Consider the following 6,000-nt stretch of genomic DNA (forward strand, 5'->3'; position numbering starts at 1 on the left):
ATTACAAGAGTAATGGGAAAGGGTCTAATCTCATACTACATAGCTGTCTACCATCTTTTTCTTTCTCATTTCTACTCTCTTTCTCCCTCCTTATTTTCTTTCCAGTGTAACAAAGAAATTCCTGTTTTTTGTTTGTTTGTTTGTTTGTCAGGCATGATTGTTCTTTCTGCAGTCAGGCTTGCTTACAGTCTTACATTCTATACAGAGCAGGCCTATTGATTTTATTCTCTGTCTAAGAAAAATTCATCTGAATGCATTTCTTTCCTTCACAGGATTACATATAAATTACCAAAAGATGACTGTAGAAGAAATGGAAAACCCGGCTAGTACAAAAATCATGCAAGAAATAGGAAGAATTATCAAAGAGTTACATCCAAACATGTTTTTAACCCAGATGATTGAGACTTTTAAACTGACTTACTATTGGAAAATGTCAAACATATAAAAATAATAATCATATAATAAAGTCCCATGTATCTATGACTCAGATTCCACAATTATAAACTCTTGGACAGTATTGTTTCATCTATACTCTCACACAGTTCTTTCCTCCCACCTGATAATTTTAAATGAAATATCTGACTTCCTTTCTTTTTATTTTTTTGAGATGGAATCTTATTCTGTTGCCCAGGCTGGAGTGCAGTGGTGCAATCTCAGCTCACTGCAACCTCCACTTCCTGGGTTCAAGTGATTCTTCTGCCTCAGCCTCCTGCATAGCACCTGCCACCACACCCAGCTAATTTTTGTATTTTTAGTAGAGATGGAGTTTCACCATGTTGGCCAGGCTGGTCTCGAACTCCTGACCTCAGGTGATCCACCCGCCTCAGCCTCCTAAAGTGCTGGGATTATAGGTGTGAACCACCATGCCCGACCTTGACTGAATATTTGTATCCACAAAAAATTTATATGTTGAAGTCTAACGCGCGATGTGATGGAATTTGGAAGTGGGGCCTTTTGGAGGTAATTAGGTCATGAGGGTGCAGTACTCCTCACGAATGGGCTTAGTGCTTCTAAGATGAGGCCAGAGGTTGAGCTTGCCCTCTTTCTGATGTGTGAGGATACAAGGAAAGGCTGGCTATCTGCAACCCAGAAGATGACCCTTTGCAGAACCCAACCAGGATGGCATTGTGATCTTGGACTTTCAGTCTCCAGTAATGTCAGAAATAAATGTTTGTTGTTTAAGCCACCCAGTCTATGGTAATTTGTTATGAGAGCCAGAACTGGCAAAGATAATGTACACTAAACAGTAGGCCCTGGCCCTCTGTATTCATGGGTTCTTATCCATGGATTTTGCATTCGTGGGTTCAACCAATCATACATTGGAAATATTCAGAAAAAATGAGTGGTTTTGTCTGTACTGAATATGACAGATTATTTTTCTTGTCATTATTCCCAAATAATACAGCATAACAACTATTTATATAGCATTTACATTATATTAGGTATAAGCAATCTAGAGATGATTTAAGGTATGTGGGAGGATGTGTGTAGGTTATATGAAAATACTGTACCTTTTTACATAAGTCTCATTTTTGTATTAGAGACTTAAGCATTCATAAATTTTGGTATCCAAGGAGTGTTCCTGGAATCAATCTCCCACAGATATTTAGTGATGACTATATTTTGTTTTATTTTTTAAAATTAAAAAATTTGTTACAGCCATAATGCTTGTATTTTTATTATTTATTTATTCACTTATTTATTTTAAAGACAGGGTCTTGCTGTGTCACCCAGGCTGGACTGCACAGTGGCGCAGTCATGGTTTGTTGTAATCTTGAACTCCTGGACTCAAGTGATCCTCCTATCTTAGCCTCTGGAGTGGCTAGGACTACAGGTGCATGCCACCATGTCCAGCTAATGTTTTTGTAGAGATGGGGTCTTGCCATTTTGTCTAGGCTGCTCTCAAACTCCTGGCCTTAAGTGACCCTCCTGCCTCAGCCTCCTGAAGCACTGGGATTATAGGCATAAGCCACCATGCCTGGCCTGTATTTTGTTTTAAAAACATACCCACAACATCGTCACATTAACAAAGTTAAAAAAAATTCTAAAATATCACCAAATACCCTATATGCATTCAAATTTCCCCAGTTATTTTATAAATTTTAAGGTTTATTTTTGTTTAAGTCAGTATTGAAAAAGATCTATAACCTTTTCTCTGTTAATTTACAGGTTTACGTTCTCTTTTTCTTGTTGAATAAATATTTGTTAAGGAAATAAATGTTTGTAGTATAGTGTTCTACCATTTGTATTTTGCTAATTGTGTCTTTATAATGTTATTTAATATGTTCTTCTGTCCCCTGTAAATCAGTGCATGTATCTTGAGACTTGATTAGATTCAGGTTCAATATTTTTCACAAGAATGCTTTACAGATAATGTTGTATACTTACATCAGGAGACACATAGTATCTGGTTGTCTTTTTTTGTGATCTGAACAAACATTGATGAGCATTGCCTACACTCATTAATCATTAGGGTCACATTGGAAGATATTCTAATTTTGTAATTTCTCATTTATTTCTTCTGTAATTGAAAAGCTTTTCTTCATTAACTACGTGGTTGCCCTTAGGTTTAACTCCCACAGAAAAAGCAAGATAAATGCTTGATTCTACCCCTATTCCTTATTTTTTTTTTAATTTATTACTAGTTTTCAAAATAAGTTGGGTCTCTATCATTCTCCAAAAAGACCAATTATTTGTTTTTTCTTAATGTCATTATAAACTCATAGATTTAGACATTTTCTTTGTTTAAAATTCTTGCATTATATTTATTTATGCTTAAATTAGTCTATCTTTGGTCAGTGGGACTCTCTTCAAGTTGGCTCCTGAGTTCTTCTGGCATAACCCAGTTGTCCTTGAAAACTTTCTACCTTATTGGTATAGCAAGAACTTCCTCACTCATTTTGTATTAATACATTTTCTGCTTTAGACCTAGGACCTGCCATTTCTCAAAGAATCCCTGGTTCTTTTTAGTGATAAATGTTGTTTAGAGACTGTGATCCAGGCACTAGGGGTGCTCAGTGCTATTGTGTTCATCTGTGAAGAAATAATGCCTTTTCAGTGAATTGCTTTTGCTTGTTGATTTCTTTGTTTATAAAATATATCATGATTTCATACCAACACACCCGATTCAAATTTAGGATTTATTTAATTTCAACTTCTTATTGCTATACCTCCTTTCTCCTATTTTGAAAATCCTGCTCCCCAATGGTCTTGACATAAATAATCACTACTTTGTACCATATTATGTGCACAACAGTCTAAGAATAGAATTACCATCAATAATGGTGGAATCCCTAATAAGTTACAAGTACAATAAAACAAATCACATGGTGGTATCATGTTATGATTTTGATTTGCATTTCTCTGATCGTTAGTGATGTTGAACATTTTTCCATGTATGACCATATATGACCAACAATATAATTATTTAAAAAATGCTCTGTATATATTTTTTGTACTTCTTGTTGTACTTAGGGTATATCCTTCTAAGAATGTACAGCCGTAGCTGCTTTATCTTCCATTTTTTTTTGACACAGAGTCTCGCTCCATTGCTCAGCCTGGAGTACAGTGGCAATCTCAGCTCACTGAAGCCTCCACCTCCCAGGTTCAAGCAACTCTCCTGCCTCAGCCTCCTAACCAGCTGGTATTACAGCCACGCGCTACCATGCCCGGCTAATTTTTGTATTTTTAGTAGAGACAGGGTTTTGCCATGTTGGCCAGGCTGGTCTTGAATTCCTAGCCTCAAGTGATCCACCCACCTTGGCCTCCCAAAATGTTGGGATTACAGGCGTGAGCCACTGTGCCTGGCCAGCTGTTTTTTAAAGTACTAGAAATACTTTCTGTCTGTATGGTTATGCCAGTAACTCAATATGTAGTTAGATTAATTTGTTTTATTATACCTGTAACTTATTAGGGTTTCCACTTTTAAAAAGTTAATTTTATTTATGATTATATAAATTATTTTTATGGTTTCAAAGTCAAATCTATTAAACAAGGTATATTCAAAGAAGCATGGCTTCTATCCCAATCTTCTTCAACCTGTTCTTTCCTAACTATAACGGGTGTCTTTTTTTTAATCCTTCCATTTAAGTTAACAAAAGCAAATATGTGAATATACTCATATTCTTCCCTTTCATAGACAAACAGCAGCATACTACACACATTCTCTCTCCCTTTTTTTGCCTAATCACATATCATCAAGATCACTCCATGGAAGTATAGAGAGCCATTTCTATGTTCTCTATTATGTGCATTTACCATTGATAAACATTTTGTTTCCAACCTTTGCTATTATAAATAATGCTTCAAAGAAAATCTTAGAGCATTTTTCTGCATAAAGTTTTAGAAATGGTACTGATGAGTCAAAGGGTAAAGTCATATCAATATTGCTAGATATTGCCAAATTCTTTTCTGCATCAGTTAGGGTCAAATTCAGAAACAGAAACTGTTCTGATTATTAGAACCAATAGAATGTATTAATTAATTTACTTTTAATTTCAATAGGTTTTTGGGGAACAGGTGGTGTTTGGTTACATGAATAAGTTCTTTAGTGGTGATTTATGAGATTTTGGTGCACCTATCACCCAACCAGTGTACACTATACCCAATATGTAGTTTTTTTATCCCTCATCCCCCCCAGGCTTTCCCCTGAGTCCCCAAAGTCCATTATATCATTCTTATGCCTTTGCATCCTTATAGCTTAGCTTTCAATTATGAGTGAGAACATAAAACGTTTGGTTTTCCATTCCTGAGTTACTTCACTTAGAATAATAGTCTCCAATTCCATCCAGCTTACTGCAAATGCCATTATTTCATTCCTTTTTATGGCTGGGTAGTATTCCATGGTATATATACATATCTATATCTATATCTATATCTATATCTATATCTATATATCACATTTTCTTTATCCACTTGCTGATTGATGGGCATTTGGGCTGATTCCATATTCTTGCAATTGCAAATTGTGCTGCTATAAACATGAATGTGCAAATATCTTTTTTGTATAATGACTTCTTTTTTTTTTTGAGACAAAATTTCGCTCTTGTCACCCAGCCTGGAGTGCAGCAGCACGATCTTGGCTCACTGCAACCTCTGGCTCCTGGATTGAAGAGATTCTCCTGCCTCAGCCTCCCAAGTAGCTGGGATTACAGGCACGCACCCCCACGCCTGGCTAATTTTTGTATTTTTATAGAGACACAGACAGGGTTTCACCACGTTGGCCAGGCTGGTTTTTAACTCCTGACCTCAAGTGATCCGCCTGCCTCGGCCTCCCAAAGTGCTGGGATTACAGGTGTGAGTCACTGCACCCTACCAATGACTTATTTTCCTCTGGGTAGATATGTAGTAGTAGCACTGCTGGATCAAATGGTAGATCTACTTTTAGTTCTTTAAAGAATTTCCACATTGTTTACCATAGTGGTTGTACTAGTTTACATCCCCACCAACAGTGTAAAAGTATTCCCTTTTCACCACATCCATGCCAACATCTATTATTTTTCGATTTTTGATTACGTCCATTCTTGCAGGAGTGAGGTGGTATCACATTGTGATTTTGATTTGCATTTCTCTGATCATTAGTGATGCTGAGCATTTTCCTATATGTTTGTTGGCCATTTGTATATCTTCTTTTGAGAACTGTCTATTCATGCCTTTTGCCTGCTTTTTAAATGGGATTTTTTTTTCTTGTTGATTTGTTTGAGTTCTTTGTAGATTCTGGATATTAGTCCTCTGTCAGACGTATAGATTGTGAAGATTTTCTCACACTCTGTGGGTTATCTATTAATCTGCTGATTATTTCTTTTGCTGTGCAGAGATTTTTTAGTTTAATTAAGTCCCATCTATTTATTTTATTTTATTTTTTGAGATGGAGTCTCTCTCTATCCCCCAGGCTGGAGTGCAGTGGTGCGATCTTGTCTCACTGCAACCTCCGCCTCCTGGGTTCAAGTGATTCTCCTGCCTCAGCCTCTGAAGTAGCTGAGATTACAGATGTGTGTCACC

The sequence above is a fragment of the Pongo abelii genome, chromosome 13, assembly GCF_028885655.2.
Source record: "Pongo abelii isolate AG06213 chromosome 13, NHGRI_mPonAbe1-v2.0_pri, whole genome shotgun sequence".
NCBI classification, from domain to species: Eukaryota; Metazoa; Chordata; class Mammalia; order Primates; family Hominidae; genus Pongo; species Pongo abelii.